At 40.2% G+C, this 12,978-nt stretch overlaps 1 protein-coding gene and 1 long non-coding RNA gene across 2 annotated transcripts in view; both read right to left on the bottom strand.

Moving 5' to 3' along the window:
* The window catches only part of ENPP1 (ectonucleotide pyrophosphatase/phosphodiesterase 1), a 398,848-nt gene that overhangs the window by 31,326 nt on the left and 354,544 nt on the right, over positions 1 to 12,978 (bottom strand). The gene's annotated exons all lie outside the window — the stretch shown is intronic.
* LOC139073414 (uncharacterized) lies at positions 4,402 to 12,951 on the bottom strand. The gene is made up of 3 exons (XR_011522136.1): positions 12,838 to 12,951; positions 12,324 to 12,649; positions 4,402 to 4,613 (listed from the first exon to the last, which is right to left on the bottom strand). It is a non-coding gene; the product is annotated as an uncharacterized lncRNA (long non-coding RNA).

Genomic DNA, 12,978 nt, shown 5'->3' with positions numbered 1-12,978 from the left:
CCTTCACCTCTCTCTCCCGTATATATTTTCATAGCCTCTCAGTTTCAGTTCACTGGTAGCCCCAGGAATGAATGCCAAGTGGGAAGATGTGACGAGATGAAGAGCTCTGAAAAGTGAAATGCCCTGGGCCCACTGTTTTAACCTAAGAGACAACTTCATTCACTTTCAAAGGCCAGATCATCCCAGGTATCAGCCCACAGGCAAGCATTGCATGTACCCTCCACGCTTGCTCACCAGGAGAACCTGTGATGGGCCAGTGTCATCTCATCAACGTGCAGAGGAAAGGGGCTGGCAGTGGCCACTCAGACAAGGCCCTTGCCTGAAACTAAAACCCTGTTCTCTGGAGCAGGGGTGGACATGGGGACAGATACTTCCTCTATGAGCCAGCTTTGAAGTCATCCTTTAGTAAACATGCCTCCTGTCTAAGCTGTGCACACACCCTGAGCTACCACCCACACTTCTACCTCTACCACCCAGAAGAAACTCCTAGGGGGAATGGCTTTCCCTCACACTGAGGATGAAGAGAACAGTGGGGAGACCCATGACCTCCTGGTGTTGAGCACTGGGGACTGTGGTGATGGCTTCCCACTGCCACGGATCGCTGGTGTTGGAAGGGTCTGCACTGAGTTTGAACTGGCATATTTCTAAAGTCTTTTTTTTAATGAAATATTTATGACAGGAAATCAGGTTAGACATTCCTGAAGCTAGCAAGAGCTTATGAACACTCTTTCTTATCCTTCCTGGATATGTAAATGCACTTAATTTTTTGAAGGAAGACCCAAATACCTCATTCCTTTACATTTAACTTGAGCCATTGCAGGAATGCTAACATTGATTTGGAGCCAAGCCTCTGGTAAAAGATTATCATATGTGGGCCACACAGGAAAATTCCTCCTAGCCGCCAGAATTCATACTGCAGAATGAGCTATGAATAGAAAGTTTGTGCATGCTTATGAATATGGATAAAATGCATCACTCATGGCCAGGGAATGGCAAGCAAAATTGAAAACACATATTTTGGATCACATAATATTTTCAAAAATATATTTAAAAGAAAATAAACACAGATTGTGTGTATTCATTTACTGCTTGAAGTACCTTTGGGGAAAAGAGACATCAACAACTTTTCTTTCCAAACCATTTGCTTTTCCTTGTGCTCTTTAGCACAGGCTGGACCTTCTGGGAAGAAGGAATAGGGGTCTTGTAGAGTGCATCGTAAGTAGTTTTACTGGCAGGCGTTATATCCCCTTCCTGTGGAAGACAAGGAGTTGAGTCTTTGAGTATGCGCTGAAAGGACGGCGTGGCTTGGGGAGATGTGTTCCGCTCATTTCTATTAGTATTTGTTTCCTGTTCCTTTGGTCTCAGAAGGATTCTGCTGGCTTATGCATTTTATACTTTGATCTGTTTCCTTGCTAGATTTTCATGAACTTCAAGATTGTATCTGTGTTGTTAAGCGTCCGGATGAAAACAGAAAATTTGCCATTTCATGTCACACATAAATGTCTTGCCTCCAGCAAAATTAAGAAAGAGGAAAAAGTAGTTTTCATATTCACCCCACTTTGGTAACAACTTTCCATGATAGCAGGCTTCTTATCTTCCTATAAAGGACACACTCTTCTTGCGTTATCTTTATGTGCTCAAAGAACCACTCATTTACATAGCACAAAAACATGCCCTTTCTGGATTGGATAGCTCATTTAATTTTCCCCTTCTGGCTTTTATTCTCTTTCCCTCCAGCTAATTTTTCCTGCTCTCTTTTCCACCACCTTGAGATCCTGAGATCCAGTGAGATAGTTAATTAATCTGATAATTCAATGGATTATTCTGTTGTTGAGTCCAAGTGACATATTTCCATTTAATACAGTTACTCACGTTTATCAATTCCTCTCCCACTTGCTACCTCATTCCCTAGAAACTCCTTACCTCAGGACATTTAGCTGCAGCAACATGAACCACAGGACACACTGCTGTAGGTAACTGGATCATGCACTGACGTGTGACCTAAAAACAGTAATCCACTGTCTGACCCGGACCCTATGACATCATCTGATACAAAAGACTCTGCTCAAATAGAGATGTATTGTGTCAACTCCCTTATTTCTCAGGCATTTTAATTAAGAAGTCCACCAATTGTTATCATCTCAATTTGCAAGGTCACAATGTGGAACCTGGATTAATGGCTGTGGGTAGGAAGGTTTAGGGTTTCCAGTACCCAGGTTCAATTCACAGGAGACCCAGCTGCACTCTGTTTTCTGATTTTGATTTTCTTGATACTCTGTCCCCATAATGGAGCTTTCATTGCAAGCAAGACATTGATGAGAACAATAATCATCTCCTAGGGATGGGCCTTAATCCTAGGAAGGAGTCTGCATTGTTCACGCCAATCTCTAGCTCTGCTACAACAGGACGTTTGACAGGATTACCCAGAATAATTGAGTAAGTGGATTACCTAGAATAACTGAGTAAGGGGAATAATTGAGTAAAGAGAAAATATTGTGGCAACTCCCTGAGTTGAATGAAAGTCTGTTCCTTCACTGGTGAAAACTTGAAGAAGTCAGTTTATGACCCATGGAACGAGAGGAACCTCCATATTACTTCCTATCCCTCCTATGATTGTAGCCCCACAGTCTGTAATACCAACTGTTGATTACACGTTGACTTTGCATGACTATTAGATGTTTCTTTGTTGACTTGTGGCAATTTCACCTGTATCAAATATCTCCAGAGGGCAGAGGCAGTATCTGTTAACTTACTTTGTGTAGTACGTGGCCTAGTGCTGCTTCCTGTGAGTGTTGAATAAATTCATTCTAAGGTGGTGGCGCCGACGTTAATGTTGATGTGTGTGATGGCGATGTTGATAAGCTTCAAACTCAAGATACGTCACTTACAATTGTAGCACATCACTAATTGGTAGCCTATTCCATTTATTTCCTATCTCCCCTGCAAGAAAGTGAGATCCGTGAAGACAAAGACTTGTTTGTTCCTGCTACATCCCAAATTCCCAGAATAGTGTCTTCTTTTTTAAAAAATCTGTAACAGCTTTATTGAGGTATAATTGATATACAAAGAGCCGCACAGATTTAATGTGTACAATTTGATGAGTTTGGCCATAGGTGAATACCTGAGACACCATCACCACAGTCAAGGTAACAGACGAATCCACCACCTCCTAGAGTTTCCTCGAGACCTTTTGTTTTTGTGTATTTTTTGTTTTCATGATAAGAACACTTAATATGAGGTCTCCCCTCTTAACAAATTGTGTCGTGCACACTACAATACAGGCACTACGTTGTGCAGTGGATCTCTAGAACACATTCAGCTAGCACAACTGAAACTTTAAGCCGGTTGAGCAACAGCTCCCCGTTCCCCCTCCCCCCAGCCCAGTGTCTTTGATGTAGCAGACACTTAATAAATATTTGTTGAATGAATGAATGCTTAAAGATTAAAAATAAAATCTTGAAGAGGAAGTAATTTCCTCTCCATATCCAAACGTTAGTGTTTGATTTACTGCAGACAAGGTGCTTTCTCTCTGCTGAGCCAGACCTACTTTTTCTTGACATTTGCCTGTGACTGCTGTTACCCCAGACTTTAATAAATGGCTGACCTACTTGGTACAATATTATTTTTTTTGATAATGTGGTATTTTTGGAAGGTACATACCTGATAATATTTCTTATCCTTGACACTGATGTGGTAACTAAAAAAATACACCCCAAATAAATGCTCTTGTTGCTAAGTAATTTGCCAATGTTTGAATAGGCAGCAAAGGAGGATGTTTTGATAGTGTTTAGAAGTAGAGACAGCAAAATAAACTCTCCATTTTCCTCTCTCAGATCTGCCTTTTCCTTTTATAAATAAATAATGTGTGCATATATATATATATACACACACATATACATACGTACATACACATGTAGTATATATAAACAGATAATTGGAAAGGACTGTGGTATGTGTGTCAGTTTAAGAAAGTTAGCATTTCCACAAAACTCTCAGGAAAATTAATTGAGGAAGAAATATCGTCCAAATTGCTTCAAGGTTACTTGGAAAGCTATTGCTATATGAAAAATGGCTTAAACACTGAATTCAGGTCAATTTTCTATGAGTTTTGTTTTTCCAGGAGAGAAAAACTGGTCAAGTAGTGATTTATCCAAAGATTTTTGTTCTCTGTTTTACTGTTGTTTTTACCTGAGGGAACATTTCTTGAGAACCACTCAAATTTCCACAACTTAGTGGACACCGCTCATTTTGCGGCAATCCCGGAAAAGAAAGAGAGTGGTCACATTTCAGACTGCTACAACACATCGGTCTTATTAAATATCACTGATTCCCTCCACTGCTTGGAAGTCAGAGAAGCCATATTGCTTGTGGCTGGAAAAAGAAGACTCATAAGCAAGTGAAAATGGTTTAAACCGGTTTATTTGTTTGTACAACTGATGCACAGACGTTATGCATCTCCTGCAAATATAAAAATCCTAGAGCATGGGTTTTATCATCTTTATGGCTGTGAAGATATGCAGTCATCTTGTGACCAGCTCAGTCTTGTCTTTTGGCATCAAAGGCATCAATACTTCATCAACTTTGACAGGTTCTTATTAAATGTTATGTTTATTCTATGTAGATAAGAAATAAGATTTACTCAAAAATAAAGGAAGCTGAAACATGCAGTTTGAAATGTACGAGAAACACAAAATATGTGACTCTGCCATTGGACTGCTCTCTTTTGATAAACTGCAACTTTTAGCATGTGAAAGAAATGGCTGCCTAACAAATTATCCACAATCACCTAGGCCTGTTTATTAACAAGTTCATAGTCTTACCTTTCATGCTATTTTTCTTTTATTCTCTGTACTTTCTTTTCAGTTAAGTTCTGTCCTATATTTGTAATAGATCAGATACTAAAACTATCATTTAGAAGGTAGAAGTAAAAAATTGTCAAGGAATTCATCCTCCGAAATTTTCAAGACAATAATGAAATAATATTTCTTAGAGTTTAAATACAATAAAACCAAGACTTTCTGCATAATCACTAGACTACAACTTCATGGTGGCGGGAACATGGAAATCTTGTTTACCATGGAATACTGAGGACCTAGCACAGTGCCTGGCACACGGGAGTTGCACAACAAATACCTGTTGACAGACTGGAACATAAGAAATACGTTCCAACAGAACAGTCGGTGCAGGGGTGTATCTTTAGCCAACAGGGATGTCAAGCACAAGCGATGTTAACTGAAGCGCCCTTCAAGGAAATGACCCAAAACATACATGATTCAGAGAAGTAGACACTTTTGAAAATTTTGGTAGAGCTTTCTACGTCCAACAACACTTGAAGAATTTTACAAATTAGAAATCAGTGGTTTGAATAAACCCAGAGCCTGAATAGCTATTTCCAGCTTTTCAAATGTGCAAAACACATTTTTCCTCTTTCGCTTCCAGGGGAGACCCGAAGAATCAGCATCGTTTCAGGGATGGTTTTCACAGCCTTACTCTCCAGGAATAGACAAGGAGTGACGAGAAGCTCAACAATAGCAACAACAAAAGCCAGTACACAAACGGAGGCTTCAGGTATAAAAGGCCGATGATTTATGTAAACCCGTCCAACAGCGAACAGTTTTTGGGTTACCAATCTCTAATCATACTTGGTATGAGCCTACTTTCTTTTTTGCAATTAAAAATTGTCTTGTAACAAAAATGAGGTGTAAGATAGAATGTGAAAGATAAGACTGATGAGATAGGCAGGATACACTAAGAAAACTAAACATTAATTTTAGAACAATGGTGATCCTTTGGGATGGATGTGCAAAGGTGTGTTTTGAGGCGTTTGAGAAGAGATGCAGGGCGAACACTCACACCATCCCTCTTGCCCAGTTCAGAAGTAGAACATTACCCGTTACCTCAGACAACCTCTGAGAGCCCTTCCAGAGTACCAGCTTGCCTTTCCTCCTCAACCAGAAGTAACTGTTGACCTGTACTTATGTCTGTTGTTACTTGAATCTGGGCAGGGGCTGTGAAAGCCCCAATCAACTTAGGATGTGGAAGTGATGCCATGTGACAACTGATGCTAGGTCACAAAAAGGATGTGGCTTCTGCTGGCTTTTTCTCTCATGACACTTGCCCTGGGTGCCCAGTCTCCATTCGTGAAAAAGCCAGGCACCTCGAGAGGCCATGTGTAGACAGATGTTCTCTCATGGTTGACAGCTTCAGTTAAGCTACCGGCCAATGCCAGCAGCAAGCACCAGACATGTGAGTGAAAGAGGTTCCGGCTAACTCCGCTTCCAGCCTTCAGTCTCCCAGCTGAGGCCCCCAACGTTGTGGGGTGGAGACAAGATGTCCCTACTTTCCCTGTGCAGACTCATGACCCACAGAAACTTCGAGAGAGAATTAATGGTTATTGCTTTCTTTTCTTTTTTAAAGATTGGCATCTGAGCTAACAACTGTTGCCAATCTTTTTTTTTTCGCTTTATCTCCCCAAATCCCCCGGTACATAGTTGTATATCTTAGTCGCAGGTCCTTCTAGTTGTGGCATGTGGGATGCCGCCTAACGTGGCCTGGTGAGCGGTGCCATGTCCATGCCCAGGATCTGAACCGGTGAAACCCTGGGCGACCGCAGCAGAGCACGCGAACTTAACCACTCGGCCACGGGGCTGGCCCTATTGTTTTCTAAGTCGTGTGTTTTGGGGTAGTTTGTCATGCAGGCATAGATAACTAATGCACCAGTTTACTGCATTCCACAGACGTGGTCTATAGGTCATATAGGTCCTAACAGATGCATGCTTTTAGATCCTGTTCAACTCATTTGTGAGATAAAGTAGAGATTTGTTCTGAACCCTGAAACTATCATTTACTTATGAAACATTTGCTTTAATAGCTAATTCTAAAACACAAACGTCTTTCATGTATTTAAGTCAATACTTACATTTCAGGAAAATGTGTGTGTGCATGTTATAAATAGATTTATATGCTATTATATCTAAGTATGTATATGTGTCTATACTATAAATGGAAATATATATATATGGACACACACATACATACATATATATATATTTCTTAATGCTGGTTTCAGTAAATTATACATCTTTTCATTTCATAAAAAGTGATGAATGCAACCTGCTTTTGAGTAAACTACTAATAGGATACATCTGAAACAAGTTGAAAAATGTGTTGGGTTGAGTGGTGAGCGTGCTGACCTGCGCACAAGATTGCGTGTGCGGTAAAATTCTATCAATACTTTCACGGGACGAGGTGGTCAGGACTTCCCCTTACACCCTGTGCTTTGCTGCTGGACAAACTTCAGTCACGAGCTTTCGTTCCCTGAATTTGGTTTTGCTGCTTCTGTTGTGACATCATGAATAAGTTGTAAGACATTGATTTTACAAATATGCTAACTACTGATGGGAGACTTAATATGATAAAATCTGACAGGTACACTTAGGATGTAGGGGCTAAATCACTATGAAATACTGTAATTGCAGAAGTCATATGATTTTTACTTCACTGTTGTGTCAGTGTATCTAAACCTACATTTCCTTGCACCAGGTATTGCATTTAAATGTAGCAAACAGATCTGGTAAGTGAAACACCACTACTTAGGTACCAGAAGATCCAGTTAGTGACTAGTGGGTGTGTGCTCTGCTGGAAGGTTTCCCTCAATTACCCTTGCTCTCCCTTTTTGCCCAGATTCCCTGCTGCTAGGCGCCGTGCCCTTCAGCCCGTTGTTGGGTCTCGTTCTGTTCTCTGATTCATGGATGGGCTGCGACACCTTCACCTTGGCCAGGTCTCGGTGAGCAAGAGCTGCCTCTCACCTCTTTCACGCTCTTCAAGATACCAAGTTTAGGGCTGAGAATGTATCAGGCCACGAGAGAAAGATTCGCTTTTGGCTTATTAGTTTGAAACATGGCCAAATAAAAATGCTTTTAGGATCAGATGATTACAATGATGATACTTATATTGCTGATATTTAATAATGTGTTTTGCTTGCCCCAAATCCAAGGTATTTTCTCATTGGTCTCACACTATTTATCAGAATGACTTTCTCACTGTAATTATTAACGGGTTACTTAGGCCTGTTGCCCTTTAAAAGAAGTGTTTTCAGAAGGGTTGGGGAATGGTAGACAAATTTATGAAAATATTCAAGAAAATATGCATAGCAAGCATTTCGTCGAGTGGTTGTGAATCACTGGGCCGCAAGCAAGCTATGTTTTAGGTGGAAAGAAGGATTGGATTAATTAATCTGAGATCTTTTCCAGCTCTTAACATTCTGCCACCTCTTGTTGAGCAGCAAGGGCAAATCTCAGGTCCTGCTAATGAGCACCTTTAGATTAAATCTACTTGCTTGCGTATGTGGGTCTATAAAAGCGGCTCAACAGCAAGGTGGTGTTTTAAAAGCCAACTCTCCTGAACCAGTTCACAACAGCACAGGCAGAGGAAGGCTCCAGGATGGGTTCATTTTTAACTGATGAACGACTGTCTGAAAAACGGTGTTTACAAAAACATTCCTTCGCTGATTGTCTGCATCCCCTGCAGGGTTCAAGTGAGGGGTCTAAGAATTTGGGGAGGGCCAAGGCCGTGATGGGTGAATGAATCCTTTCTCACCATTCTAGAGGTCACCCTCAATAAGGCCGTTCTTATGTGGGAGGTGGAAAGGAATTTGATGGTGCCTGTTTGTTTTGGCAGCCTGGGTCCCGAAGATGCACACATCCAGAGAATGACAGAGAGCCATTTTTCCAGGCCAAGCCTAACTTGTGTTTCCATAACACTGTGGGAAGCTGCAAATGCAAGCCACACAGGCCTGTCCCCACCCCTGAACAAAAAGCCCTCTGCTTCCAGAGATACCGTCCCTAAATCACCTTTCATCCATTGAAGACTCATCTTAAAAACTAAGGAAAGAAAATACTGAAGAGATGGATTTTCATCCCAGTTATCAAGGTTATCAAGGAGATAAAGACTTTCTTCCTTAGAATTATCATCAGCATCCACAAGAGCAGAGGCAGCAAATGACAACTGAACATCCAGAGAACTTGTCTCTCCCTTAGATTATTTGAAACCCTCAGAATATTGATTTATCACCCTCCTTGATTTTCATGAACTTATTGTTCCGAGAGGCTAATCCAAATGGCTCTCAAAATTAGTTCTCTACCCAGCAATAAGTATAATTATGCTCTGTTGACATAAATCTCTTGAGTTAAAATTCTTCACAAACCACCTGTTCGAATCTCTGGATTCTCAGATTACAAGGTATCACAATATGTAGTTTAAATCCAGAAAGGACTTGAAGCAAATACATTAAAGTCTCTATACTAAAGTGTTTAAAAATCTTTTATACAAAATGTACAGCTGTCTACAAACCACAAGCACCATAGCTCATGAAACAACTGTTCTGGAATAAAGTGTTGACAGTCCTGTATTAACTGTTTCACCTATTTCTTTATTTCTTTTTTCCTAGCATACTCTGATTTCCCTTTTATGTTACTATTACTACTTGATTTTAGAGGCACATTACCTATGTATTCACTGTTACACTTAAACCATCGACGGAAATTTTGTTAGCAAAACATCTCTTTCAAACTCTGTTCAGACTTCTGTTAGTTTCAAATTAGTGAGTGGGTGTGTGTCTTTGAGCAGGGCTTTTTCTATTTGCAGAGAGCTATACTAGTCACACATTTTTTTTCTGAATAGGGCATAGATGCAAAAATCGTAACAGCAAGGCTTTCATCAGCACACTGGATATCATGTCAAACACTATACTATTTCATGTGCGTTAACTCATTTAAACTGCACTGCAAACTCACGGAGTTTAGTGCTATGCTTCTCCTTACTTTATTTATTTTTGGTGAGGAAGATTGGCCTTGAGCTAACATCTGTGCCAATCTTTCTCTATTTTGTACGTAGCATGGCACCACAGCATGGCTTGATGAACAATGTGTATGTAGATCCACACCCATGATTGGAACCTGTGAACCCTGGGCCTCTAAAGTGGAGCATGCGAACCTAAGCACTACACCACCGGGCTGATGCCTTATCCTCACTTCAAATGAGACCCAAAGGTTAAAAGTAACCGGCCTTGTCACAACGGGGATACAGGTTAGCAGTGAGAGAGATTTACACATAAGCCCTGAGAGAAGGGTGAACTCATTATACATGTTTGTGATGCCACATTGAATGTTTTTATTTTTTAAAAAATCCATGAAATACAGCTATTGCTTATGGCAGTATGGTGGACTAGATTTCCTGACCAACTTCCTGCTGAAAATAACAAAATGCTGAGTAAGAAGGATGCATCAATAATCTGGCCCTAAAGGGACAAAGAATTAGAGGGCAAATACTAGGCAAAATGGAAACTCATGGGGTCACCTGCCTTCTGCTTTCATCCTAAGAGTAGTCAGTAAAACCCGGTGGGTTCAGGTTTATGAAAGGAAAAGATGTATAATTTACTGAAGCCACGGATAATTACATATATATATATACACACATATTTATAGTATACACATACATATATACATACATATGTAATAGCATTTATATCTGTTTATAATGTGCACATACACACACACACACGTTTTCCTGAAATGTAAGTATTGACTTAAACACATGAAAGACCTTTTTCTTATAGAATTTGCCATTAAAGCGAATTTGTTTTCATAAGTGAATGATGGTTTCAGGGTTCAGGAACAATCTCTGTCTTGCAAATGAGTTGAACAGGGTCTAAAAGTCTGTGTACATCCATTAGGATCCATATGACCTGTAGTCCAAGTCTGCGTAAGGTACGCAGATGTCTGTCAATCAGGAGAAACAGGAGAACCTGTGTTCTAGGCCTACATAAGCGTCTTTCATTATAATCATCTCTGTGGTTGGTATAAAGAGACTTCTGTTTTGATTTTTCTAAAGATCTTCTCTACAACGTTATATGCGAACAAATGCCACATGCACTTTGAGTCTCTGAGGAGAATTTTGGTAAAGGATGTTGTTTTCCTGGGTAGGTCATAAATATTCCATCTCCACAGGAGTTCATGGACTTGTCTCTGCTTGATAAGTGACTTGAGTAATTAAAAACCTGTGTATGAGGACAGTGTTGTTACCAGTGTCCAAATTAGGAAGAACACCTCCATCGAGGGGCAATTTTCCTTCAGGGAAAAGTTTCATCACCTGGCTCTTGGATCTCATGCTAATTCCTCATTAACTATTTTTAAAAGGATTTACAATCAGTGCAAGAATTATTGTGCAATAATAAGTTTTCCTTACTTCCCAACAAACACAAATTCCTCACAAGACGCTTTCTCCAAAAACAGACCCCTGGTTTCTAGAGTTGAAAAGAATTTGTGGTATCTTTAATTCTCGGTTTTGATGACCTGAACTTCTTTAAACATTTGAAAGAATGCTACACAGAGTCTGTATTCAGCTCAAATTGTAGATATTAACTCAATTTTTGTTAAGCAAACGAAGAAATAAATATTACCTTAAGACAATTAAGATTTTGTAAATGTATGTTTTAAAGGCATATGTAAAAAACTTGTAAAAACTTTTGAATGATTTTAAATTTCTTCTTTCAAAAAAATAGTAGTTGGGGCCAGCCCTGTGGCCTAGTAGTTAAGTTTCATATGTTCCACTTCAGTGGCTTAGGTTCAGTTCCTGGGCACGGACCTACACCACTCGTCAGCAGCCGTGAAGTGGCAGCGACCCACATATAAAATAGAGGAAGATTGACACAGATGTTAGCTCAGGGCAAATCTTCCTCAGCTAAAAAAAAAAAAAAAAGTCATTTAGAACATAAGTAGCTGAAGAATGCTCTTAGGAAATTGAGTGCCAGGAGTATAGCAATGAGAAAAGACTGACAAAATCCTGGCCTTCATGGACTTTCATTCGAGGAGGGGGCAGCAAAGGCATATATTATATAAGGCTGTATTTATAGGACAAAAACCATGTCCTGAAATTTAGTAGTGATTATACTTACTTTTTTTCCAAGGATAAAGAAGCATAGAAAGGCATGATTTTAAAGTATTTAGAATTCTTTTGAGACATTCCAGAGAACTCATCAAAAGACCTTGAGGTCAAAAGCTATTTTTTCCCAGTAAAAAACAAGAAATTAATAAAAGCAATTGTAATTACTGCCCGTCTATAAGAGATCCACATCTCATCCTGTGGCCCCACAGCTAGGCCTGCCCTTTGCTCTTCTTGCCCTTTTATCAATATCTACAGTCTTCATTTAGATTACTTGTTTCAATTGACTTAACCCAGAATTATGTTAATTTTTCAAGAAATTTATTAGTTATTTCTGTTAAATTACCTAATCATTTTGATTAGTCTGTTAACTGGTTGCTTACCTTACTGTCTTCATGACTTGCTCTCCAGTTGCTCTGCCTTGATCAGAACACATTAATCTGGTAGTGAGGAGGGTATACCCTTGTTGAACTGAACTCAGAGGCACCGGATAAGGTGGTTCCTCCACAAATTTGAGTTATTAATTGCTGCCCCCTCTGTTAACAAGAGTGAAAGACTGAGCTTGGAGAGCCAGCTGACTATTAACACTCCCAAACCTTTACAGAGGTCAGTGGTCAAACAAAACGGAGCCCCTCAATCTAGGGGAACGGCATCTGTGAATCTCTCTTCCACATCTGGATTTAGCTTGGTGCTCAGGTCTCTCCAGCTGCTGAAAAGAAAAGACTCCGAAATACAACACCGTCCACGCCCTTGTCCCCAGGGTCAGTCATAGGCTTCTGTTACAGTCTGATGGTCCCTCCTGCTGGTTCTAGGATGAGCCATCCAGTACATTTATTCCCCCAGGCCTTAGAAGAAACTAACTTTCGTGCAAAGGCCAATCCCAGGCAAAGAACTCACCTTGTCTTCCCTTGACGTGCAGCTCCCACCAAGGGGTCTGGGATCTAGATATTTGTCTGCCCCTTGCAGATCACGTACAATCTGGAGCAGTGTTGAGGAGACCGTAAACATTCTAGCACCATGGAGATCGTCTCAGAACTA

This window comes from Equus przewalskii, chromosome 9 (genome assembly GCF_037783145.1).
Source record: "Equus przewalskii isolate Varuska chromosome 9, EquPr2, whole genome shotgun sequence".
Lineage (NCBI taxonomy): Eukaryota > Metazoa > Chordata > Mammalia > Perissodactyla > Equidae > Equus > Equus przewalskii.
This window is presented reverse-complemented; position numbering and strand designations above follow the sequence as displayed.